A 26,058-nucleotide genomic window follows, 5' to 3' on the forward strand; every position below is an offset into this window, starting at 1 on the left:
TCAAGGCGGATCAGTGGATTTCAAACTGTGCTCAGCTACTCTGAGGTCATTCAGCAGTGCCAGTGGAAAGACTAGAATCTCATTACAATTATATTTTATTTTTTTCTTTTTTCTTTTCTTTTTTTTTTTTTTCTGAGACAGGGTCTCACTCTGTCACCGAGGCTGGAGTGCAAGTGGCATGATCTTGGCTCATTGCAGCCTTGACCTCCCCTAGGTCCCATCTTAGCCTCCAGAGTAGCTGAGACTATGGGCGCATGCCACCATGCCCAGCTAATTTTTTTTGTATTTTTTTCTTCCTTAAATATGGGCTTTTGCCATGTTATTCAGGCTGCTCTCAAACTCCTGGGCTCAAGCAATCCTCCTGCCTCGGTCTCCCAAAGTGTTGAGATTACAGATGTGAGCCACCACATCTGGCCCTATTTAAATATGTTTTAAAACAGCTATTAAAACGTTTAGGGGACAGGTTTGGTGGCTCACACCTGTAATCCCAGCACTTTGGCAGGCTGAGGCGGGAGGATAGCTTGAGTTCAAGACCAGCCTGGGCAACATAGCGAGACCTTGTCTCTACAAAAAAATTTGAAAAATTTGCCAAGTACGGTGCCATGTGCCTACAGTCTCAGCTACTTGGGAGGCTGAGGTGGGAGGATCACTTGAGCCCAGGAGTTCGGGGTTTTAATACACTGTGATCGTACCTGTGAATAGCCACTGCACTCTATCCAGCCTGGGCATCATAGCAAGACTCTGTCTCTAAAAAAGTATATGAAAAAGTTTAGTCCATAACAATATAAATGCATTAAACACTTACTTTTATTGTGTCAAGACCTTGGTGATTTAAGTTGTATCACCAGGTAAACTAATTTTTTAAGAGGGCAGCCAATTTTTTTTTTATTAATAGATTTTATATTTTAGAAATTTTAGGCCGGGCGCAGTGGCTCACACCTGTAATCCCAGCAGTTCGGGAGGGCGGGGCAGGTGGATCACGAGGTCAGGAGATCAAGACTATCCTGGCTAACATGGTGAAACCCCGTTTCTACTAAAAATATAAAAAATTAGCCAGGTGTGGTGGCACACGCTTGTAATCCCAGCTACTCAGGAGGCTGAGGCAGGAGAATCGCTTGAACCAGGGAGGTGGAGGGTACAGTGAGCCTAGATCACACCGCAGCACTCCAGCCTGGGTGACAGAGTGAGACTCCATCTCAAAAATAAAAAAAAAATAAATAGCCGGGCGCGGTGGCTCAAGCCTGTAATCCCAGCACTTTGGGAGGCCGAGGCGGGCGGATCACGAGGTCAGGAGATCGAGACCATCCTGGCTAACACGGTGAAACCCCGTCTCTACTAAAAATACAAAAAAAATTAGCCGGGCCCGCGCGCCTGTAGTCCCAGCTACTCAGGAGGCTGAGGCAGGAGAATTGCGTGAACCCGGGAGGCGGAGCTTGCAGTGAGCCGAGATTGCGCCACTGCACTCCAGCCTGGGGGACAGAGCAAGACTCCGTCTCAAAAAAAAAAAAAAAAAAAAAATAAATAAATAAATAAATAAATAAATAAAAGAAAGAAAAATTGTATATTTGCAGAAACATTGAGCAAATAATAGAGTTCCCATGTTACCTTCCCCTTTCCAGCAGCCACTTTCTATTATTAACATCTTAAATTGATAGGGTACATTTGTCACAATTGATAGACCAATGTTGACACATTATTAACTAAAGTCCATAATTTATTAATATTCCCTTAGTTTTTACCTAAAGGCCTTTTTCTGTCCCCAGATCCTGTTTAAAATGATATCTTACATTTTGCTGTCTTATCTCCTTAGGCTTCTCTTGGTTGTGACGATTTTTCAGACTTTCCTTGTGTTTGATGACCTTCTGAGTTTTGAAGAGTACTAGCAGAGAATTTTGTAGGATGGCCCTCTAGTGAGACTTATCTAATGGTTTTCTCACAAGTAGACTGGAGTTAAGAGATTTGGGAAGGAAGATCACAGAGATAAAGGTGTCATTTTCATGATATCATATCAAGGGTATGTACTATCAACATGATTTATGAGTGCTGATGTTGACCTTGATCACCTAGCTGAAATAGTGTTTGTTTTTATTCTTTCTTTCTTTTTTTTTTTTTTTTTTTTGAGATGGAGTCTCACTCTATCACCCAGGCTGGAGTACAATGGCACAATCTCAGCTTACTGCAACCTCCGCCTCCCTGGTTCAAGCAATTCTCCTGCCTCAGCCTCCCAGGTAGCTGGGATTACAGGCACCTGCCACCCCACCTGGCTAATTTTTGTTTTAGTAGAGATGGGGGTTTCACCATGTTGGCCAGGCTGGCCTTGAACTCCTGACCTCAAATGATCCGCCCGCCTTGGCCTCCCAAAGTGCTGTGATTAGAGGTGTGAGCCACTGCACCCAGCCTGGTGGTTTATGGATCATTTATTCTTTTTTAAATTAAAAATTATGTAAGTGTGGATTCACAGATATTTATTCTACACTTTGGGTTGTAATCCAATACTACTTTATTTTGTTGGTGACATTGTTCCAACTTTGGCCACTGGGACACAGTTGACTTCTGTGCCTCTCTGACATACCCCCATCTATGTAGTTTTTTTTTTTTTTTTTTTTTGAGACGGAGTCTCGCTCTGTCGCCCAGGCTGGAGTGCAGTGGCACAGTCTCGGCTCACTGCAAGCTCCACCTCCCGGGTTCATGCCATTCTCCTGCCTCAGCCTCTCCGAGTAGCTGGGACTACAGGCGCCTGCCACCGCGCCCGGCTAATTTTTTGTATTTTTTTTTAGTAGAGACGGGGTTTCACCATGGTCTCGATCTCCTGACCTCGTGATCCGCCCGCCTCGGCCTCCCAAAGTGCTGGGATTACAGGCGTGAGCCACCGCGCCCGGCTAGTATTTTTTTTCTTATTTTTTTAGACTGAGTTTTGCTCTTGTTGCCCAGGCTGGAGTGCAATGGCATGATTTCGGCTCACCACAACCTCCGCCTCCCAGGTTCAAGCAAGTCTCCTGCCTCAGCCTCCCAAGTAGCCAGAATTACAGGCATGTGCCACCATGCCCGGCTAATTTTGTATTTTTAGTAGAGATGGGGTTTCTCCATGTTGGTCAGGCTGGTCTCAAACTCCCAACCTCAGGTGATCTGTCCACCTCAGCCTCCCAAAGTGCTGGGATTACAGGCATGAGCCACTGCGCCCAGCAGTAATTTTTTCTAAACTCAATTTTGTGCAGACTTTGGCACAAGCTCCTCCCAGCATCTCTGAGCCCAGCTGGCACCGAGATGGGTGTGTCAAGCGGATGTTGCAGTGCTGTGCCAGTCTGGGCACGTCTGCTTGTGAAGAGCAAAGCAATGAAGAGCCAAGAGTTTCCTGCAGTTGGGTATACCAGGCTCCATAAACCACCAGGCCTATAACAGGGAACACCACTGGCAGAGTGATGAAATTGTCTTGTTTGTTTAATATTTGTCATAAGTTTTAGTTGTTTATTGCCTGATTTTTATGTTTATGATGACGAAAAGCAGTTGTTCGATATTTTGATAGTTACTCAGTTTTTTTTTTTTTTTTTTTTTTTTTTTGAGACAGAGTCTTGCTCTGTCGCCCAGGCTGGAGTGCAGTGGCGCGATCTGGGCTCACTGCAAGCTCCGCCACCCGGGTTCATGCCATTCTTCTGCCTCAGCCTCCCGAGTAGCTGGGACTACAAGCGTCTGCCACTGCGTCCAGCTAATTTTTTGTATTTTTAGTAGAGGTGGAGTTTCACCGTGGTCTCAGTCTCTTGACCTCATGATCCGCCTGCCTCTGCCTCCCAAAGTGCTGGGATTACAGGCATAAACCACCGTGCCCGGCCTCAACTTTGAAATAAATACTTCTACTACTTCTCTTTCTAGCTTCTAGATTGGTTTAATTGAAGACATTCTAATCTCAAAAGATAATCTGAAAAAAAATCCTTTAGCAGGAGTTAAGAGCACAAATCCTGGATTGGGACTGCCTAGATTTAAGTCCTTGACCTGGGACAAATCACTCCTCTGTCCTTCAGTTTTCTCATTTACAAAAGGGGGATGTTAATGATAGACTCACTTCAAAAGGCTTGTTAAGTGAATTAATATATGCAAAGTGATTAGGACAGGGCCTGGCATATAGTGAGTGCTATGTAATAGTTTTTTGTGGTTGTCGTTGTTGTGTCTCGCTCTGTCACTCAGGTTGTAGTGCAGTGGTGCGATCACGGCTCACTACAGTCTCAACTTCTTCCTGGGCTCAAGCTCCAATCCTCCCACCTCAGTCTCCCAAGTAGCTGGAACTACAGACATGCACCACCATGCCTGGCAATTTTTAAAATTTTTTTTGTAGGGATGGGGTCTCGCTGTGTTGCCCAGGCTGGTCTTAAATTCCTGGGCTCAAGTGATCCTCCTGCCCTAGCCTCCCAAAGTGCTGGAATGACAGGCAGGAGGCACCGTGCCCAGCCAGTAATAGTTGTTATCATTATTATTTATAACCATCCCTCTGTATGATTAGAATTTTCTCAGAACCGTGTGTACCAAAGCAAAATACAAAAATAAGTTGGATGCGGAGACTGAAATAAGACTGTGAATTGGTCAGAACTGTGACTTAAAAATGCAACAGAAACTGGCTCTGGATGATTTTAAGCAGAAGAGGGATTTTTGGGAAGGATGCTGGGCAGCCCGCAGAGTCTCTGGGAAGGCTGAAGAGCCAGGTTCAGGGCATGAATGAGAACAAAGGGTGCCAGACAGCAGCCAGGAGCATGGCCAGAACTGTGGTGCACAAGCTATCTAGAGAGTCCTGCTCTGTTCTCAGAGCCCTGGGCAGCTGTGCCACAACCATGGCTGGGGTCTGAACCATGACCCTGCTGCTGTCGCCCTGGAATCTAGACAAGGCTGCAGTAGTCATGGCCACTTCCACCAGAAAAGGTTCTGTCGGGCTCTGGCTTGGTCCAGGCTCCTCAGTCCACAGCACCTGATTGGCCCAGCCCAGATCACATGACTAAGCCCTGCAGCTAAAGGAGGCTGAGAAGCATCTGGCATTTTCAGCCTCTATGTTGACAGCTAAGCAATAGGCTCCAGCTTCCACGAAGACTCCTAAGATGGCATCTTCCACAAACCTGGGAAGGGACCCCAAAACTAGGTAGCCAAAAAGTAACAAACATTACTCATCACCCTGCTTTCAAATTTTGTTCCATAATATTGGCATCATTGATGGACTTTATTTTTTTATTTTTTATTTTATTTTATTTTTTTGAAATGGAGTTTCGCTCTTTTCACTCAGGCTGGAGTGCAGTGGCACGATCTCGGCTCACTGAAACCTCCGCCTCTGGGGTTCAAAGGATTCTCCTGCCTCAGCCTCCCAAGTAGCTGGGATTACAGGCGCCCACCACTACGCCCAGCTAATTTTACAAAAAACTACCAAGTTTTAGTAGAGACGTGGTTTCACCATGTTGGCTAGACTGGTCTCGAACTCCTGACCTCATGATTCACCCACTTCGGCTTCCCAAAGTGTTGGGATTACAGGCCACTGCACCTGGCCCATTGATGGACTTTATAACAAGCACTGGCCCAGTGCTCTGGTATCCGTTGTATTTTTCCTTTTTAAAATAATAGAGATGGGATCTGTCTATGTTGCCCAAGCTGGAGTGCAGTGGTATGATCTTGGCTCACTGCAACCTCTGCCTCCTGGGTTCAAGCAATTCTCCTGCCTCAGCCTCCTGAGTAGCTAGGATTACAGGCGTGCGCCACCACACCCAGCTAATGTTTGTATTTTTAGTAGAGACAGGTTTCGCCATGTTGGCCAAGCTGGTCTCGAACTCCTGACCTCAGGTGATCCTCTCTCCTCGACCTCCCAAAATGCTAGGACTACAGGCGTGAGCCACCGCGCGCGGCCATATTTTTCCTTTTTTTAAAGGCTAGAGATGGAATCTCGCTATGTTGCCCAAGCTGGGCTGCAGCAGCTATTCACAGGCAGACTACAGCTCACTGCAAACTCAAACTCCTGAGCTCAAGTGATCCTCCCACCTTAGCCTCTCAAATAGATGGGACTACAGACAAACACCACCATGCCTAATTTTGTATTTTTTTTTTAATGGAGTCTTGCCCTGTTGCCCAGGCTGGAGTGCAGTGGTGCAATCTCAGCTCACTGCAACCTCTGCCTCCCAGGTTCAAATGATTCTCCTGCCTCAGCCCCCCGAGTAGCTGGGATTACGGGCATGTGCCACCACGCCCAGCTAATTTTTGTATTTTTGGTAGTGATGAGTTCCACCATGTTGACCAGGCTGGTCTCAAACTCCTGATTTCAGGTGATCCTCCTGCCTTGGCCTCCCAAAGTGCTGGAATTACAGGCGTGAGTGACTACACCTAGCCTAATTTAGTATTTTTTTAAATCAACAGATGCCAAAATGAACACTACTGTCATGTGGACTCTTTGAAATGTTTTGCTTTTAAAAATAAGTCTTCATGTTAGAAGGTTGCAAACCCTTAACATCGTCCCAACACTCCTTTCCAAAGTGGAGAAATGGAGGCCCGAGGGGTGAAGTGACTATGCAAGTCCACACAGTTGGTTTAGTAGCAGGACTGGGCCTCGTGTTGCAGTTCTCAATGTTGCCTCACTGCTGTGCTGCCAGCAGCCAGCTCAGGAAAAGGCCCAGCCCTCCAGCCCCACAGCCACCTCCTTCTCAAAGCAGGTCTTGACAGGAACCCAAAGCTGCTCTGGAATACTGGCCTGTGGCTGCTGCTGCTGCTTTCCTCACCTTTATCTTCTGGGATGGGAAGTCCTGAGTGGCTTTCTCTCTGCCTTCTAGCTCCTCCCCGGAGACAGGAAGAAAAAAAAAGAGCAAGGCTGAAAACAACCGCTGCACTGGGAGCGCTCTCCTTCCTGATGGTGCTGGGCCTGGGAGGACCTCACCTAATAGACTCTGACCTCTGCCGGGCTCCACTCAGCCTCCTCTCAGAGCCGCTCACCTCCTGCCCTCACCTTTGACTTGCTCCAGATCCTACGAACCAGAGTTCCTGGTCCTGCCTTCCTGCCCTGGTTCCCAGTCCCATGCTTTGGTCACATCCTGACAATGGGCTGTGTGTGCCCAGCACCAGAACTGCCTGTCTCCTTGCCTGGCCAGTCTGATCTGGAGCCAGCCACTCCTCAGGAAGTTCCAGAAACAGGGCTAATACCCTACCTTCCCTGGCATCCTCGGCACCCAACAGGGCCTGGCCCTGCAAACCCTCGTTGAAAGGAGGAATGACCTGCTCTGTGTGAGTGCTGCCCATGCCTCATCATGACAAATTAGAGCAAACGGAGGTGGAGGTGCTGAGAGGGCATTTCTACCAAACTATGAGCGACTTCTCTTATACACTACCTGGGGGGATGTCTGTCTTGTGTTGAGACCAGTTATTTAGATCTGAAATCAAAATGTCATAAACAAGATCTGGGCTGTGACCTGCCCAGGCCAGAGCAAGGAAAACTGGTCTTGGGAATCCAGAAAGAACTTCAGGATTAGGCAAAGTCTGCTGAGCTAAACCAAGAAGTGAGATATTCATTCATTCATTCATTCATTCATTCATTCATTCCTCCATTCAATAAATATGTACTGAGCACCATGTGTGTCAGGTTCTAAGAGAGGCACCCAGAGATTCAATGGTAAATGAGACATACTCCCTGCCCGCAAGGAGCTTAGAACAAGGAAGACAACGCAGGGAACTGGTATCTACCATAGATTATCATGTGGGCTGTAATAATAATAGCTAACATTTATGGAGTGTTCACTACATGCCAGAATCTGCACTAAGCTGTTGAGGCTGCATTGTTTCATAGAATCCTTACAGAAATCGTATTAGTAGATATTATTATTATTCCATCTTACAGATGAGGAAATGGAGGCACAGAGAAGTGAAGTGACTTGCCCAATGTCACACAGCTGGGGCACATAGCATACCAAGAGTTTAAATCTGGGCTGGGTGCGGTGGCTCATGCCTATAATCCCAGCACTTTGAGAGGCCAAGGCAGGCAGATTGCTTGAGGCCAGGAGTTCAAGACCAGCCTGGGCAATATGGCGAGACCCTGTCCCTACAAAATATACAGAAAATTAGTTGGGCATAGTGGTGCGCACCTAGTAGTCCCAGCTACTTTGGAGGCTGAGGTGGGAGGATCGCTTGAGCCCAGGAGGCAGAGGTCGCAGTGAGCCCTGATTATGTCACTGCATTTCAGCCTGGGTGACAGAGTGAGACCCTGTCTCAAAAATAAACAAATAAGTAAGTAAATCCAGGAAGTTAGACTCCAGGGCCTGTGCTTCCGGAGGAAAGCACAGCGTATTATTGTAGCACAGAGAGATGTACCTGACATGGGAGGGCAAGGAAGGCTTCCTTGAGATCACATGTGAGCAGAGTCCAAAACAATCAGGCAGAATTGGGAGAACAGGGGAAGAAAGGGCATTCCAGACTGAGGGAACAGCACGTACAAAGACTGGCGGCAAGAGGCCATAGCGCGTTAATTACTATTTAGTGAGTACCAACTGTGTGTCAAGGACATCTAGAAGCCTTCAGGGACTGTAATCAGTATCAAATGACTGGCTTGTCTGGGATGAAGAGAAGACTGGGGAGAGAAGCAGCTGGAAGGTACAGGAAGTACCGGTTCACAAAGGTCTTAAAAATCCAGGCTAAGGAGTCAAGACGTTACCCACAGGACAGTGGGGAGATGCTGAAGGATAAGCAGAGAGTTTCCTAATCAAGTTGTACCTCAGTAAACTCACTTTGAACCATACTAGTTAAAGGAATGGAGGCACGCAAGGCTGGAGGGCACACTAGGTGCCCAGTCAGGAGATGATGGTGGCCTGAAGTGGGGATTGGCAGTGGCAGGAGAGAGAAGTAGCCTAGGTTTGATTACTTCATTGGAGGGGAGCTCACCATCAAACCAGAAGACTGGTGGGGACCAAGATACCAGCTGAGCTTCACAGCGTCAAGGGTCAGCAATGGCCCAATGTCAGGCAGTTGGCCAAAGTCTGAACAGGTGAGTAGATGGGAGGAGAAAAACCCAGCAGGAGGTGGCAGGGACCCTGCAGCAGGAAAGGACTCCAGCCCCTGAGGGACTGATGAAGAAAGAGAATTTTCCACCAGACAGCTGGGGACAGGGGAGACAATGGAAAACCAGAACCAGGAAGGTGGGTCCCTCAGGCTGGCAGCCAGACTGAGGATGCTCAGCTTCAAGAAAGGGATGGAGTTCTTTTTGTGTCCCTCCTCCTCCCTGGTCCTAAACACCCCCTTCCATGGCAGGTGGATTCTGTTTTTTTGTTTTTTTGTTTTTTTTTTTTGAGATGGGGTCTCACTCTGTCACCCAGGCTGGAGTGTAGTGGTGCAATCTCAGCTCACTGCAACCTCCACCTCCCAGACTCAAGTGATCCTCCCTCCTCAGCCTCCTGAGAAGCTAGGACCACAGGCATGCACAACCACGCCTGGCTACTTTTTGTATTTTTGGTAGAGACGGGGTTTTGCCACGTTGCCCAGGCTGGACAGGTAGATTGTTTAATCAGGTCAGGTGAAGAGGGGGCAATGTGGTAAAAGGGAAAGAGCAGGAGCTTTGAAGTCAGAGTCTGAGTTGAACTTCATCCTTGAGCCACTCACTAGCTCTGTGACTTCAGGCAAGTTACTTAATCTCCCTGAGCCATAGCTCATTAATCTGTAAAAGGAGAATAAACAACAACTACTCCCCAGGGCTTGCTGAATGGGAACAGCACCACTAGCTCCTGCAGTGGAGTTATTGTGAGGATGCAGTTAACATTTGAAAGCCCAGGGCCTGGCACCAGGGTGGGAGCTCAGTCAATTCATCAACCATCCCCCTTCATCAGAAGCCATGCATGTGCAGGACCTTGCACTGAGGGTTCCCTGTGCTATGTTATCTCCCTTTTAACAAATCCGGGGAGACATCACCATTTCATTTGGTAGGCCAGGAATCAGAGTCAGAGACGTAAGGAACACGTCCAACATCACGTTGCATTGTTTCTCCAAACTTTAGTCTTGTATCTTCCGCGCAACTTTTTCGATATCAACTGACCACTATACTATTTCTTGCTTAGAATTTTATTTAAATTAGTCCCTTTTTTACATTAATCAATGTACTCTTTTGTTTAAGAGATGGGGCTAGACATGGTGGCTCACGCCTGTCATTCCAGCACTTTGGGAGGCCAAGGCAGATGGATCACTTGAGGTCAGGAGTTTGAGACCAGCCTGGTCAACATGGTGAAACTCTGTCTCTACCAAAAATACAAAAAATTAGCTGGGTGTGGTGGTGCAGGCCTGTAATCCCAGCTACTCGGGAGGCTGAGGCACAAGAATCGCTTGAACCCGGGAGGCAGAGGTTGCAATGAGCCAAGATTGTGCCACTGCACTCCTGCCTGGGTGACAGAGCAAAACTCTGCCTCAAAAAAAAAAAAAAAAAAAGATGGGGTCTCACTATGTTGCTCAAGCTGGAGTGCAATGGCTAGTATTCACAGATGTGATCATAGCACATTACAGCCTTTTCAAGAGACCTACCTGCCTCAGGCTCCCGAGTAGCTAGGACTACAGGCACATATCTGGTTCCAATGTGTTTTTCTTTCTTTTTTTTTTTTTTTTTCCACATCAGATAGGTAATGTGCTGACAATATAACAAGGTTTGAGTGAGGCACATCTCACACATGAAAGTGAAAAGCCAATCGTCATGCTTATGAACTACAAAAGGATACCAATTTACTTTTTTTTTTTTTTTTTTTTTGAGACAGGGTCTCACTCTGTTACCCTGGCTGGAGTGCAGTGGTGCAATCATAGCTCACAGCAGCCTAGACCTCCCAGGCTCAAAGTAAGCCTCCTGCCTCAGTTTCCTGAGTAGCTGGGCCTAGAAGAGCATGCCACCATGTCTGGTTAATTTTTTTGACTTTTCGTAGAGCCAGGATCTCACTATGTTGCCCAGGCTGGTCTCAAACTCCTGGGCTAAAACGATCTTCCCACCTTGGCCTCCCAAAGTGCTGGGATTATAGGCATGAGCCACCGTGCCTGGCCTCAATTTATTTTTTAGAGCGGCTTTTTTGGGATGTAATTCACACACCATCCAACTCACCCATATAAAGCTTACAATTCAGTGGGCTTTTTTTTTTTTTTTTTTTTAAGGTATATTCACAGAATTGTGCAACATTACCACAATCAATTTTAGAACATTTTCATAATTAATTTACTTTTAAAGGAAACTTTGCATCATTCTCATAAGTGGAAAACTTGAATTATTTGCCACAAATGGAAGGCAAAACAAAAATAAAGCAAAGAGATCTGGGCAATGTTATTAAATGCTATCTAGCTAGCGCTGCCTGTGAAGTATCTGAGCTTGAGACTTCTCTCTTTGCCAAAAAGGGAGGATGGGAGGTATTGAAGAGTTGTTGAAGACACACCAGCACTAAACTGAGACTCTCTCTTTGACATAATCAGAAAAACAAAAAGACAACTGAAAAGAAAAATTCCTTTTTCAATATATAATTTAATGCCACATCTCTGAGCCATCCAAAATCATCTTAAGTCTACGTCCCCACCTGCCTCCTCCAGGTAATTTAAGTGGCTTGCCCAGTGTCACACAGCTAGGTAGTGGCAGACTAAGCCTAGAGTTCAGGCTTCTTAACTGCTAATGCTGTGTCCTTTCCACTGCGTCATAGTCCTCTTTGCAATCATTATTTTAAATTAGGTCAAGTGCCTAATGTGTATGCTAGGCAGCCCTGTTACAGATTTATAAAGCACAAATTTTACAGCTAGAAGGCACATCAGAAACAATCTAATCCAACTCATTTCATTTTACAGATGAGAAAACCAGTAAGTTTGTTCTCTTAAGCATGTTTAGAATTGCCTGTCAGTCAATTGGCTGGAACATACAACCAACAATATAGCTATAAACAGCTCAGAATTACAGTGATCTTTCTCTGGTCTCAGCCTTAAACCAAACTTCCGGATATCTCAGCCCTGTCACCAGGTCCTGGTTTAGCTTCAGTCTTGCTCTTTAATTTGGTCTGTTCTCACTTCTACATGAGTAGTTTCCCCTTGACCTAAACTGCCTAGGTGGCTTTAAGGATCACAGGAGTGAGGGGAATTCGTTGGTGGATTGAAGGAGTGTGTTATATGAGAAAGAAATGAGAGCTTGTCAAGAACTGTGGAGGGTTTAAGATTTTATCCTACTTGCAAGCTAACAAGTGAGCCTGCCGCAGCTTCATGGATGCTGGCAGAAGACACAAGACTTCTAGGTGTGTCTGAAACAAAAGGTCTTATTTGCTCATAGCAATAGCAATAGCAAAAATACTGACATTTTCTCGTGCTCATTTCCTGAGTCCCAGTTGCCAAAGACAACGCAAAGGGGGCCAGGTGACATCTGTACACACAGCAAAGCATATCACAAGAGAGTACAGCTTTAAGCTTGGGGAACCAAAATCTTTTTTTTTTTTTTTTTGAGTCAGCATATTGCTCTATTGCCCAGGCAATCATAGCTCACTGCAACCTCGAACTCCTAGGCTCAAGTAATCCTCCCCCCTCTGCCTAGGTGTGAGCTGAAGCACCCTGCTCAGAATCTTAGCTAATGGACAGTAAGCATGCTTTACTTTGCTCTGGGAAAGCAGCTCTGTTAAAAAGTTGGTCTGAAACAAAGGGCAGTGACTCTGCTTGCAAGGCATGCAGACATGGGAGAGACCCACGGAGAATTGTCTTCCAACAAGCGTTACGTACGTGCAGTCTATGGAAAGTGAGCTCACGGTTCTCTGCCATACTGGAAAGCACAGGGTGAGGAAGATGGAGAACCAGAAGCCCAAGTCCACTAGTGCTTTCTGTTCTATATTGATTCTTATTGGTTTCAGTTATGGAAAGAGCATTTGGAGGCTTGCTTGTGGATTTTGGCACGTCTTATTTTTTGATGATACAGCTCTCAATTCACAGCCTTGACTGGGTTTAGACAATTCAAATCATTCCTTCGCATAGCTATTAGAAAACCCTAGAAGCTCCATAAATTCACAATTGGGAGAAAGAATATAACCTTCCAAATATTATCTGCTTCCTGAAAATAATGCATGCTGGGAGAACCCAGGGTGGCCACACTGCAGTTGGTTTTGGAATGTTCACTCATCTCTTGCATCATGTTTATCAATACCTAAAATAAATGTGGTAAGATCTAACAGTCACCATGATGCAGTCACCAAGATTCCTGACTTGGTCTAGTCTCTCATCTGAAATGAGGACTACATGGGCCATGAAGTAAGATGTTATTTGTTGTGTGGGGTCCACATCTGAGGCAGATATTTTGTGTCTATAACCAAGACCTTGAATCCAGCCAGGCCTCTGGCTGTCAGGCATAATGGCTGTTCGTTTTATTCCTCTGCCTGGAGAAGAATAAATTCCTAGGCTAAAGAAAGGCCAAAGCAACTGAGGACAGGAGCTCGTAGATACCGCTGGAACCATACCAGGACCTGGGATGTGGTCCACAGAGGAATTCTGCGGCATTCCATGGGTCCTCAGGCTCTTTGCAACCAACTCAGATGGGAGTTAACCTGTTGACTGGACTCGGGCAATGAGTTCCTGGCAGGTGAGTCAGTGGCCACACCCTCCAACTGGGGGCAAAGGGCAAAAATTATGTCAGTAAAACAAGGCCAAGCACAATGGTACAGGGCAAAGGCCATTCGAGTGGGATATCTTTAGCTGGTGATTCTAAAAGAGTGGTATGGGAACCACAGATGTTCCTGCAGATGTGGTGGCCTGCTCTAGATATAAATATAAATATAAATATAAATATAAATATAAATATAAATATAGAACTGGCTATCCAAAGAGGTCCTTCTAGCTCATTGCCTCCTGGAGAACTCTATTTGGAATTGGGAAGTAAAAGGGGATAAATTAGAGGGATCATGGAGTCTTTTGCCCTGTCCAAGCAATCCATAAACTACTGCTTTTATGCTCTGTTCCTTGGTGCTATCGTGAAGAATTTTAGTTCATGAAGATCCCTGAAGATCTGCAGCCCCTTATGGACTCTATATACTGCCACACACCTGGTTGCTGTAATCCCCAGATATTACCACACACAGAAGAGGAAGACTTCCCTCTTCCTAAAAGAAGCTGTGGGCCCTAAAGTAATCTCATGAATGCCCAGCAACCTCTTGGCCTATGAACCCAAATGACACCTCCCACATTATGCTAAGACTGATGTCCAAGGACCAACATTTATTACTGGCAGAGAACTGTGAAAATACTTCCTCCCCACTGTGCGGTGGGCTCTAACCTTTGAGCTGTGCCTGCCAATAAATATTCACCTATCTCAGACAGGAAAAAGCACCCTGTGTGGGGTGAAAGAACTGGGATCCAGCACAGCTGGCCAACCTGGGTCCCAGAAATGTCATGTAGGTTGCCTTGATGCTTGGGTTTGTGTTTTTCTATCCATTGTGAAAGACTGATTTACAAACTCTGGGTGGTTGTACAGGCTTGCTGGGCTCCTGCGGTCGTCGAATGCACAGAATTTCCACAGCAGCTTTGGACAGCTGACTCCACTTTACTTTTGTTAACTATTTCTACACTTGGCCTCCACATTGTGGCCTGCGAGGCTAACAAGTCGGAGAAGAAGCTTCAAGAAAGAATGTGTGAATTAGAGTTCATCCCTAAGCTGGGGCCCGCAATCAGATTGTACTTTCAAGATACTGTCTCAGGGCCAGGCGCGGTGGCTCACGCCTGTAATCCCAGCGTTTTGGGAGGCCAAGGCAGGCAGATCACTCAAGGTCAGTTCAAGAGCAGCCTGGCCAACATTATGAAACCCCGTCTGTACTAAAAAAAAAAAAAAGAAAACTAAAAAAATTAGCTGAGGCAGGAGAAGCACTTGAACCCAGGAGGCAGAGGTTGTAGTAAGCCAAGATTGCATCACTGCACTTCAGCCTGGGTGACAGAGTGAGACTCTGTCTCAAAAAAAAGAAAAAAAGGGATACTGTCTCAGAGTTTGGGACTCAAGCCATTGACTTTCTAGTGGCTTGTTACTTTGGAAACCTTCTGGTGACCCAGCATCCTGGGACATTGCTTGGCCCACCTAATTTGACTTTCTGCTCAGGCTCTAATATGAAAACCAGGGCTTCTAATACCTGGCATAAACACTTCACAGAGAACATCACATTTAGAAGACATGCCTGCATTAGTTTTCTATGGCTACTGTAACAAATTACCAGTTTTATATGGCTACTGTAACAAATTACCACCAACTTGGCAGCTTAAAACAACACAGACTTTTTACCTTACAGTTCTGTAGGTCAAAAATCCAATGCAGGTTTACCAGGCTAAAATTAAGGTGCTGGCTAGATCGTGTTCCTTTCTGCGGCTCCAGAGAATTTGTTTCCTTGCCTTTTCTGGCTTCCAGAAACTCTGCATTTCTTGGGTCATGACCCCTTTTCTCCGTCTTCAAAGCCAGCAATGCTATTTGTCTTCAACCATCCATTCTTCCATAACACATCTCCCTCTGACACTGACTCCTCTCCTGCCTCTAGGTTCCACTTTTAAGGACGCTTGTGATTACGATGAACCTACTTCGATAATCCAAGATAATCGCTTTATTTTTTATGCATTTATTTTTTGGGGAAGGGAAGTCTGGTTGAATAACTGCTTTATTTTAAGGTCAGCTAATTAGCAAATCTTAATTGCATCTGCAACCTTAATTTCCCTTTTGTCATGAAACCTAACATATTCATTAGGATATGAACATTTGGGGGAAGATCTTTATTCTGCCTACTGCAGTTCCCTTCTGAATTACTTTTGGACAATCTGAGGTAAGTAAATGTAAAGACTTGCTGTGTCTGTCTTCCAAGCTGGACTGTGTTTGGGGACGGTCAAGCCTTTTAATTTAGATTATATGTATTTTTTTGAGATGGAGTTTCACTCTTGTTGCCCAGGCTGGAGTGCAATGGCATGATCTCGGCTCACTGCAACCTCTGCCTCCCAGGTTCAAGTGATTTCTCCTGCCTTAGCCTCCCAAGTAGCTGGGATTACAGGTATGCACCACCATACCCAGCTAATTTTTTGTATTTTTAATAGAGATGGGGTTTCTCCATGTTGGTCAGGCTGGTCTCCAACTCCTGACCTCAGGTGATCCACCCACCTCAGCCTCCCAAAGTGCTGAGATTACAGGCATGAGCCACTGCGCCCGGCCATAATGTAGATCACATCTTAAATGTGTAGTCTATAACTGATCCAGTCCTCCCCATGAGCTGAGCTGATGATGGTTGGGAGAATTTTTTTCTTTTCTTTTTTCTTTTTTTTTTTTGAGATGGAGTCTTGCTCTGTCACCCAGGCTGGAATGCAGTGGCACAATTTTGGCTCACTGCAACCTCCGTCTCTCAGGTTCAAGTGATTCTACTGCCTCAGTCTCCCGAGTAGCTGGGATTACAGGCGCCCACCACTATGCCCAGCTAATTTTTTGTATTTTTAGTAGAGACAGGGTTTCACCATGTTGGCCAGGTCTCAAACTCCTGACCTTGTGATTCGCCTGCCTCAGCCTCCCAAAGTGCTGGCATGAGCCACCGCGCCCGGCTGGTTGTGGGAATTTTTAACCGACAGTCCGATTTGAGGGTGTGGGAGACATGTGATGTTGCTATCCATGTAGAATCCTATTGTCTGGTGAATGATTTACTTGTTTAACTGATGCTTACAGAATGCTTATATGTAAGAACTTTACAAACTAATTTAATTATCATAACAACCTTATCATATATGTACAACTGTTATCATCATCCTTGTTTTACAGATAAGGAAACTGAGGCATAAAAAGATGAGTAACCTGTCCCAGGTCACACAGATAGTATGTGGCAGAGATGGGCCTTGCAGCCAGGCAGCCTGTGGGCCATTCTGAATCCTTGTTCCTATGCCCCCATACCAAGCTGCCTTGTCCTCTTGGTTTCTGCTTACTCTTCAGGCCTCGCTGCTCTGGTAGGCAAACCCTCTCCCTCCAACAGTGGTTCCTCCCCCTTGCAACTTGATGCTCATGCTCATTTCTCCCTCTGTTCTCAGTGGTACAGACCCCTGACCTCCTCCGAGCTTGCTGTAGGGTCACCTTGCCCCATCAGGGCCGTCCCACACACAGCAGGCTGCTGGCTCCCAATATGATATCCATGCCATGCAAGAATCAGGGGGAATCAGGAGAGCTCAGCCTCAGAGCTTCTCTCTACCTACTCAGGTTTTTTCACTGCCAGGTTCACTTTGGCATGGCTGCCCCGGTTGGGCATAAAACAGCCTTGGATACAAGTTCCTCCCAGAGTCCCTAGTGGGGAGCTGGGTGAGAGCTCCCTCTGTGTACGGAGTACCACTCATTAGGTAGTGCAACTGTCCAGACCCCATCCAAGACCTGGAGAAAAGGAACAAGCATGAGACCCTTCTGACCCTCTTCTCTCTCCTTACCCTTCCCACCCCCCAGCAGGCCAGAAAGAGAGTGGGGCTTTCTCTATCTTAGGTTCTCTCTATCTATCTTAGGGCTTTCTCTGTCTCTACATTAGAGTTGGCCTGCTGTTCTGGTGGAAACGGCCTCTGCTCTGCTAAGAGAAGACTCCAGGAGCTAGTCATTCAGGCATGGCCTTTGCTTTACTAAGGAGGGAGAATCTGAAGGATCTGGAAAATCTCTTAAGTTATAGCTAACCTCTTCAGCTATATAGTGGGACACCAACACCCTGATGCCTGGCCTATCAAAGGCGTTCAGTGTGTGGTAGTTATTTACCACTTTATCTCTCTCTCTCTCTCTTTTTTTTTTTTTTCCTTGGGATGGAGTCTTGCTCTTGTCACCCAGGCTGGAGTGCAATGGAGCGATCTCAGCTCACTGAAACCTCTGCCTCTCGGGTTCAAGCAATTCTCCCGCCTCAGCCTCCTGAACAGCTGGGATTATAGGCATGTGCCAATACGGCCAGCTAATTTTTGTATTTTTAGTAGAGACAGGGTTTCACCATGTTGGCCAGGCTGGTCTCCAACTCCTGACCTCAGGTGATCCACCCGCCTCGGCCTCCCAGAGTGCTGGGATTACAGGCATGAGCCACCACACCTGGCCTTATTTATCATTCTCTAAACCCAGAACTTTCACACTTCTTTGTCTGAATGTAGGAAATTTGTTTTACATTCTGACACTGCACGAATGTACATATATAGTACATAACTGAAACAAATGCTACACAAAACAATACTTATTATTACTTAATGCAATATATCCAGTTAATTTTTAATATATTCTCTTTTTGTAAAAAGAAACACCCTGGTGGTGACCCATAACCCCTCTCCTCAGACTTACTTTCCCCCTTCTCTGAGATCTCATAGTGCTCTTGAGAGGTGACAGCGTGCTGGCAGTCCTCACAGCCCTCGCTTGCTCTCCGCGCCTCCTCTGCCTGGGCTCCCACTTTGGCAGCACTTGAGGAGCCCTCCAGCCCACCGCTGCACTGTGGGAGCCCCTTTCTGGGCTGGCCAAGGCGGGAGCCGGCTCCCTCAGCTTGCAGGGAGGTGTGGAGGGAGAGGTGCGAGCGGGAACCGGGGCTGCGTGAGGTGCTTGCGAGCCAGCTGGAGTTCTGGGTGGGCGTGGGCTTGGCGGGCCCCTCACTCAGAGCAGCTGGCCGGCCTTGCCGGCCCCGGGCAATGAGGGATTTAGCACACGGGCCAGCAGCTGCGGAGGGTGTACTTGGTCCCCCAGAAGTGCCAGCCCACCGGTGCTGCGCTCGATTTCTCACCAGGCCTTAGCTGCCTTCTGGCGGGGCAGGGCTCGGGACCTGCAGCCCACCATGCCTGAGCCTTCCCCCGCCTCCGTGGGCTCCTGTGCAGCCCGAGCCTCCCCGACAAGTGTGCCCCCTGCTCCACGGTGCCCAGTCCCAACGACCATCCAAGAGCTGAGGAGTGCAAGCGTATGGCGCGGGACTGGCAGGCAGCTCAACCTGCAGCCTTGGTGCAGGATCCACTGGGTGAAGCCAGCTAGGCTCCTGAGTCTGGTGGAGATGTGGAGAACCTTTATGTCTAGCTCAGGGATTGTAAATACACCAATCGGCACTCTGTATCTAGCTCAAGGTTTGTAAACACACCAATCAGCACCCTGTGTCTAGCTCAGGGTTTGTGAGTGCACCCATCAACACTCTGTGTCTAGCTGCTCTGGTGGGGCCTTAGAGAACCTTTGTGTGGATACTCTGTATCTAACTGATCTGATGGGGACGTGGAGAACCTTTATGTCTAGCTCAGGGATTGTAAATGCACCAATCAGCGCCCTGTCAAAACAGACCACTGGGCTCTACCAGTCAGCAGGACGTGGATGGGGCCAGATAAGAGAATAAAAGCAGGCCGCTGGAGCCAGCAGTGGCAACTCGCTTGGGTCCCCTTCCACGCTGTGGAAGCTTTGTTCTTTAGCTCTTTGCAATAAGTTTTGCTACTGCTCGCTCTTTCGGTCCACACTGCTTTTATGAGCTGTAACACTCACCGCAAAGGTCTGCAGCTTCACTCCTGAGCCAGCGAGACCACGAACCCACCAGAAGGAAGAAACGCCGAACACATACGAGCATCAGAAGGAACGAACACCTCCAGACGCGCCACCTTAAGAGCTGTAACACTCACCGCGAGGGTCCGTGCCTTCATTCTTGAAGTCAGTGAGACCAAGAACCCACCAATTCCGGACACACTCTCTGCAAAGCTCAACTCGAATACTTCTCATACTGCATTGCAATTTATGTAATTCTCTCCCACTAGGGACTTTGTCCTTTTCATCTCTGCATCCCTAGCATACACAGTAATAGACGCCCACTGAGTGTTAACTGAAGGAGTGAGTGGAAAATGCCTGTCTGGGCCGGGCGCGGTGGCTCACGCCTGTAATCCCAGCACTTTGGGAGGCTGAGGTGGGCAGATCACCTGAGGTCAGGGGTTCAAGACTGGCCTGACCAACATGGTGAAACCCCGTCTCTATTAAAAATACAAAAATTAGCTGGGCATAGTGGCGGGCACCTGCAATCCCAGTTACTTGGGAGGCTGAGGAAGGAGAATTGCTTGAACTCAGGAGGCAGAGGTTCCAGTGAGCTGAGATCATGCCATTGCACTCCAGGCTGGGCGACAGAGTGAGACTCCATCTAAAAAAAAAATAAAGACAATGCCTGTCTGTGTGCTCAACACAACAGAAAAGTATGGTGCTTCCCTCTATGGTGGCACACGACGCCTAGTGTGGTGCTGGAGAGCTCAGACCTTGGCAGTGAGCAACCTGGGCTCAGGGAGGAGTATATACACCTCCTGCAGAGAGGACCTAAGTGCATAAAGAATTAGGACCAGCGACTTTAACCATTTCCCCCTCCTTGGTTTTTTTTCCCTGAAACGATGTGTTTGCATCCCCATGCTAGAATGCCTTTCTGTCCTCCACAGTAATTTAATTATATAAAACTGACTGTGCAGACTCAAAATTTGGGGCACTTGGCATTCTTGCAAAGCCAGACTCTAGGAAACATGCCCATTGCCGAACACATTGGATGTGGTTTAGGTAGCAAAGCAAATGACCTAACAAGGAATATATGTGCTGAGCCTAGTTCCTGTTAAATTAATAGATTCACGTTCTGGCACATCCACAACCTCACAAGTCATAGCAACCGGATGACGGCATGGCAACACAGCAGCTGCGGCCACTGCACATGAGAAAAATCAGAGCCTAGTGTCTCTGGAGGGAAAACAGAAACAGCCTCTACAATTGCTGGCTTGTACTGGATTGACTGAAGGGAGGGAGCCGTGGGGGCAATCACAAGTAGATGCCTGCCCTGGTCAGGGATGGAGTATGACATCTCTCTTGCTTCCTGAAACTTTGTTTTATATTTTAAAAGTAAATAATTTGTTCCAGCCAGAGAGGAAATGATGCTGAGAGAAAGACACCATCACGTGGACAGAATGTTCTCCCTCGCCCTGGCAGCAGTGTGGAGGTGATCCTTATCAGAGATAGTCCACGACTTGCTCTTCAACAGCAGGACCACAAGCCTTTCTTCCTAGTTTTTTGACCCTCCACCCCAACCAAAATCGCCTACCCCTTCTGGCTGCCAGGGTTGAAGGCCCTTCTTGCCAACTCTCCTTCTAGGATGAAGCCCTGACTCCGCAGCCACTGTTTGGGCCAAGCCCTCAGGGATCAGGGTAAATGCCTGGAGGGGGAGGAAGAGGATGCCTGGACAGATGTCAATTCTGGTGACACAAAGACATCTGCATGTGCTGTCAGGTAGGTGACACTCAATACCAGGGCTGCCTGGGACCAAGCAGGAGTCCACACCCCCTGACCTAGTTTAAATTCAAGAATGACCCTTGCTCTGCAAAAGGACTGAGAGCTGGGGCTTCTGTTCTTGGGGTTTGTGTCTTAGGCTTAGATCTGGCTCTGGCCCCTGCATTCCTTTCCATGTTCTATCAGGAAGGCCGTGCAGGGTTGTCACTGGGTCCCCAAGGATTCTCTATTGGTCTCTGTGTTATTTGTGGCCATGTAATGAATTCCTCAAAACACAGCAGCTTAAGACAACATTTATTATCTTATAGTTTCTGTGGGTCAGGAATCCAGGCAGCTTAGCTGGGTGCCTCTGCCTGAAGGGCCCAACGGAGGCCCTTCAGCTGCTGGCTGGGGTTGAAGGTCTTATCTGAAGTCTTGATTAATATGGGGGGAAGGAGAAGCATCCCTTTCCAAGCTCCCTCAAATGGTGATTGGCAGGCCTAGCTCCCTTTCTACCAGGCTGCCTTAGGACGTGGCAGTTGGCTTCCCCCACAGTGAGTGTTCCGATAGAGTGAAAGGCATACAAAGGACCCAGTATGGAAGCTGCAGTTTTTTTTTATAACCTAGTCTCAGAAGTAACATCATATCACTGGCCATATTCTATTTGTCAGAACTCAGTCAATGGATTCAGCCTACACTTGAGAGAGGATTATACAAGGGTATGAATACCTGGAGGCAGAGATCACTGGCAGCGGGCGCATCTTAGAGGCTGTCTGCCACATCCTCCACTTGGTGCCCTGGTACTCCAGCAACTGCCACCCTATATAGAGAAAAAAGCAATGTATGTGTAAGTGTCAGGCCTTCACACATTTACACTGTCTGCTAATTACTCCTGGGCATGCAGAAATACTGAATATTCATGAAATTGTGACTGAAAATTTGGAATTGCATACGGAACAAAAAAAATATTCAGCTCTTGTTTTAGCAAATATGGAGTATCACATGATTGCCTTTAGAAGCCTGGCTAACATATTCTCTCATTGGTTGCCTTAAGCAGAATGCACTAAGGAATTACTTCTATTTATTCCAAAATTGAAATGGGCAATCCCTTCATCATCTCCCCACAATAGTGTGATGTAAGAAGAATTTCAGGGAAGTTTAATTATTGAGTCTAATGATGCACTTATTTCTCAAAGCAGTATTATTTTTCTTGCATTGCACATTTTGTATTTATAATGTGCCATTAATTTCTTAGTAAAAATCAGAACTAGGGCGTAGCAGCTGCAACGTGGAGGATTTCATGTTGCTAGGAGAGCTTCGATCTTCATACTGCCTATCTTTGGGTGAGTCTGTGGCTTTCCATGAGGGATTAACACAGACCTGGGGATCATTTCCCAAATGTCATTTTCCATCAGTCTTACATCCACCTTTCTGAACAAAGCCTTCACTCAAGTTTATGGTTTCCTGTGTTTTCATAAAAAGATGAAGTATTGAAAGGGGGGAGGTTTTATCTGGCCAATGTGCTAGGAGAACCAGTATTTGGGTAAAAAAGGAAAATTGTTGAGCCCTAACTGATGCTTTTGAACCACCTATTAAAAGGTCCCTGTTTTCCACGACAAGCTACAATGAAGCTAATGTTTCTGTCATGAAAGCCCTTCACTGCAGTTTCGAATGTCTTTTTTTTTTTTTTCACCAGCAAAGGCTAACCCCGTTTTTTTCTCTAGCCTTATGAGATCAGGAGTTCTTCCTTGAAGACTGCTGTTTAACGACTTGGTTGCTACTTATCCTAAAGGTGGCTTTCCGTTGTACTTTTTAATAAGGTGAGCACATTTATTTTGAGCAATGATAAATTTCAGGATTACTATTGCCTGAAGCTGCCCTTCTCAGGCCTCCACCCTACCCTCAAAGTCACTTTTGACCGGTGATGAAACACAGAATGCATCAGACTCCATTCTCTGTGAGTTGAGTGTAAAGGAAGAGGTGGAAATCGCGGGGGAGGATTAGAACAGAAACCATTCTGCAGCCCCAGCTTGGGCGCTGAAATAGCCCCCAGAAGTGTGATACGTGGTAAACGTCTTGCTCACTTATAACCCTAGAAATGACGAGGGACATCATGCAGACTTTCAGAGAGAACGTGGGGACAGGGACCCTTGTTTTAAGGCCCACTTTAGGCATTAAGAACACACAGAGCACACTGCTTTCTGACATGACCTTTTTAGCCCCAACACCAAACGGAAAAACTTTTTCTTTCCCCTCCCCCACGGCTTTGTTTGTGTACTGTTGTTTGCCCTGGAACCCCAGCTTTCCGGGGACCCTGAACCCCATCACCACCTTCCAGACCAGCCTGAGAGCAGGGGACTCCAGCGCGGGGCCCCGGATCGCACTTCGGCGCAGAAACGACGCGGCTGGAGCGAGCCTTCCCTCCCGGAGGGGGTGTGCAGGCTACGCGGCCGGCAGCGCAGGGCTGCCCGCTCCCCTGCAGCCGAGGGCGCACAGAGCGGGGAGACGGCGCCTGGGGCCAGGGGCGCGCGGAGCCGGGGGCGCGGGCGGGGCGGGCGGCTGCAGGGCCCGGCGCGCCACCGCGCGAGCTGCTGGGTCACAGCCCGGGCCGCGCCGCCCGCTCCGCGAGGAAGTGACGACTGCGCCGTCCCGAGAGCAACAAAGTTTGACTCTGCAGGCCGCACTCGCCTGCGCCCCGCACCCCTCCGAGCAGCCCGGGAATCCAGCACGCAGGTGAGCCGCGGGCTCGGCGCCCCCTCCCGCCACCGGGCGCCGGCGTGGGGCTCGGAATCGTTCCGGGGCTCGGGCTGGGCCGCGCGGGCGCGGATGTGGCGGGCCGGGTTGGGCCGGGCGCTGGGGTGCGGGGGTGCTGCAGGGAGGGAGCTCGGCGGCCGGGGTGGGGGCGCCGAGCTGCGCCAGTGTTGTCGCCGCTTTGCCGCGGGACTTCAAACAGCAAGGGCTGCAGCGGGGCCAGCTCCAGGCGCCGTTGGCCTGAGGTGGGGTGGGGGGAAGGGGCTTTCCGGGGCCTACGTCTGCAGCCAGCCCTCCGCCCAGCGCCTCCATCCCTGCAGGCTGGGCGCAGCTCTCGGCCCCCGCCGGATGCTTCCCTGGGAAATGACCTCTTCCTCTTCGCAGCCCTTGTCGAGGGCGCAGGAAGGAAGTTAAAGGAACTTTCCCCGGACTTACATTTGCTCGGCCTTCCTGGGACGAAGAGCAGAGCAGCTCGGAAGTTTGGGAAAACAACCTACGCATTTCCAGAAAACCAAACCGGAATTGCCCCCAAGCCCCCTTGAAATGAATCGCTCCTGACTCCCCCTCTACCTTTCCCCAACCATGTCCCAAACCTGACAGTGATCGCTAAGGCCTAACACTTCGCAATTTAGCCATAAAAACTGTCAGCACACCCACGTACATATGTGAGTGTTTTCTATATAAAACTCAGAAACCCGCTTCCAGCGGACTCTGTGGCATCTCGTTCTTTTCTGTTTCCTAAAACTGCAAGGGCTGCAGGAATGTGCTGCAGGATCTTTGACGGTGGTTCCCGCCGCCCTCGGTAGCCTCGTGGCGCAGGGTTTTTTAAAGAACAGCTGAGAAGTTTGGGACATCCCTGCAGAGTAACTCGGGGCTGGCGGCCCGGGCCAGTGGCGAGACTGCAACTGTAGCGGCGGCGGCGGGGACACGTTGGTGTGTGCAGGAAAGTGCGTCCGAGCCGTGGAGACTCGAGATGGGGTGTCCTAGAGGTTGAATGGTGCAGTTCCTAGCAGCAGCTTCCTGCCGGCCTGTAATTACAGCGTGATTGCACAGTCAGGCATTGTTGGCGTGGATGTTTATACACAGGCTATTGTGCAAGACCTCGGTGGTGGCGAACAAAGCGCAGCTTTGCATTGCAAATGCCCAGGATAGATCTGGGTCTGAGCTGCAGTCTCCAAATTCTTTTTGCCCTTTAACCCTAGCTAGGTGATTTATTTCTTTACCTCTCTCACTTTTGACGACTTGTCCAAAGCCTGAGATGTGGGCTGGACTCGGGAGGCCACTACACTCCTGTCTTAGGCAGCCTGAAAACTATCCTAGGAACTGTACCCTTATTTGTCTCTGGAGAAAATGTGGGATGACGTCAGTAAGAAAAGGAGATGGGAGATGGCTATCAACCTCTTTAAACGGGAAAGCTGTTTGAATTAGCAAAATTGCACGGGTGGCTGGGTTGGGGCTGAGTTGCAAAGAGGACTCGTCAGACCATGTGTGACTGAGCTGGCGTGCTAGACTTTAAGCCTGGAAGTGTCAGCTGCAGAAACTTAGTAGGTGGTGGGTCCTAATTCCTTTATTGTGTTCTGGGCAAAGAGGAAACGTGCAAGTGCTGGCACTTTTGTCTGTGCTGGTGGTCTGGGTCTGGGAGGGGCAGAGGAGTGACTCCTTCTCCAGAGGAGCCCTAGGCCCACTTTCTTAGTAGGGACTGTGGCACAGACCAGAGCATCTGCCATGCTGCCTTGCAGGAAGGGAGCCAAGCCTGCAAGTATGGAAAGAAGGCAAACAGTTTCTTGTTGAGGGCCTTACAGGGGGATAATTGTATAGAGAGATTTAAAACACGGTAAAAAAAAAAAAAAGCGTGTATTGGATTTGTGCAGGGCCATTGTTTTCACATTCTAAATCTCAACCTGATAACTCCTTGTCCTAGGCAGAAGACGCTCATGGGGAGCACTCAGCCCAGCTAGGTTGCTGTGTGGCTAGGTGGTACCACCTTATGCCAGGCATGGGCAGCCTCTCTGCTCAGAGTGGCAGGTACTGATGATTCCAGTGCACTGGAGTTTTTCCATGCCTGGCCTTCTTTCCAGCCAAGTATCTGAGCTTCACCTGGAGGAAAAATGCTGTTTTGCAGCCTCATGCCGGGTGTGTGTCAC

General features: G+C 48.0%; 1 protein-coding gene and 1 non-coding gene across 2 annotated transcripts in view; one reads left to right on the forward strand and one right to left on the reverse strand.

Annotated features, from left to right (window-relative positions):
• Window positions 1-10,588: 10,588 nt before the first annotated feature.
• Window positions 10,589-10,692, reverse strand: LOC116456488 (small nucleolar RNA U13). Its single transcript, XR_004244711.1, has one exon. It is a non-coding gene; the product is annotated as a small nucleolar RNA U13 (small nucleolar RNA).
• Window positions 10,693-22,866: 12,174 nt separating this feature from the next.
• Window positions 22,867-26,058, forward strand: part of MIDEAS (mitotic deacetylase associated SANT domain protein) — a 69,061-nt gene continuing 65,869 nt past the window's right edge. Inside the window, exons 1-2 of the mRNA XM_032135064.2 lie at window positions 22,867-22,983; window positions 23,465-23,896. The gene's annotated coding sequence lies outside the window, so the exon portion shown is untranslated. The remainder of the gene's footprint in view (window positions 22,984-23,464; window positions 23,897-26,058) is intronic.

The sequence above is a fragment of the Hylobates moloch genome, unplaced genomic scaffold (genome assembly GCF_009828535.3).
Source record: "Hylobates moloch isolate HMO894 unplaced genomic scaffold, HMol_V3 SCAFFOLD_16, whole genome shotgun sequence".
Taxonomy (NCBI): Eukaryota; Metazoa; Chordata; class Mammalia; order Primates; family Hylobatidae; genus Hylobates; species Hylobates moloch.